Source organism: Arachis ipaensis, chromosome B4, assembly GCF_059453495.1.
Source record: "Arachis ipaensis isolate K30076 ecotype BB chromosome B4, ASM5945349v1, whole genome shotgun sequence".
Taxonomy (NCBI): Eukaryota; Viridiplantae; Streptophyta; class Magnoliopsida; order Fabales; family Fabaceae; genus Arachis; species Arachis ipaensis.
Window position 1 is genome coordinate 55,255,623 of NC_142439.1, and position 1,064 is coordinate 55,256,686.

Here is a 1,064-nt window from a genome sequence, read left to right on the forward strand (position 1 = left end):
ATGGCCTTGCACTCTCTTTTTGGATTCTCTTCTGTATTGCTTGGGAGAGTACTAGGAGGAGTTTCAGTGACTTTTTTACTCAGCTGGCCCACTTGTGCCTCCAAATTTCTAATGGAGGACCTTGTTTCATTTATGAAACTTAGAGTGGCCTTAGATAGATCAGAGACTATATTTGCTAAGCTAGATGGATTCTGCTCAGAATTCTCTGTCTGTTGCTGAGTGGATGATAGAAAAGGCTTGCTATTGCTAAACCTGTTTCTTCCACCATTATTAAAGCCTTGTTGAGGCTTTTGTTGATCCTTTCATGAGAAATTTGGATGATTTCTCCATGAGGGATTATAGGTGTTTCCATAGGGTTCACCCATGTAATTCACCTCTGCTATTGCAGGGTTCTCAGGATCATAAGCTTCTTCTTCAGAAAATGCCTCTTTAGTACTGTTGGATGATTCCTTCAATCCATTCAGACTCTGAGAGATCATATTGACTTGCTGAGTCAATATTTTATTCTGAGCCAATATGGCATTCAGAGTATCAATCTCAAGAACTCCCTTCCTCATAGGCATCCGATTATTCACAGGATTCCTTTCAGCAGTGTACATGAACTGGTTATTTGTAACCATGTCAATGAGTTCTTGAGCTTCTACAGGCGTTTTCTTACGGTGAATGGATTCACCTGCAGAATGGTCCAGTGACATTTTTGATAGCTCAGATAGACCATCATAGAATATATCCAGGATGGTCCATTCTGAAAGCATGTCAGAAGGACACTTTTTGGTCAGTTCCTTGTATCTCTCCCAAGCTTCATAGAGGGATTCACCTTCTTTCTGTTTGAAGCTTTAAACATCCACTCTAAGCTTGCTAAGCTTTTGAGGAGGAAAAAACTTGGCTAAGAAAGTCGTGACCAGCTTATCCCAAGAGTTCAGGCTATCTTTAGGTTGAGAGTCCAACCATACTCTAGCTCTGCCTCTTATAGCAAATGGGAAAAGCATAAGCCTGTAGACCTCAGGATCAACCCCATTGGTCTTAACAGTATCACAGATCTGGAAGAATTCAGTTAAGAACTG

The 1,064-nt window shown here is 40.9% G+C and overlaps 1 non-coding gene across 1 annotated transcript; it reads left to right on the forward strand.

Moving 5' to 3' along the window:
- The first annotated feature begins 749 nt into the window (after positions 1-749).
- LOC148567637 (small nucleolar RNA R71) lies at positions 750-857 on the forward strand. Its single transcript, XR_015882792.1, has one exon. It is a non-coding gene; the product is annotated as a small nucleolar RNA R71 (small nucleolar RNA).
- The last annotated feature ends 207 nt before the right edge of the window (positions 858-1,064 follow it).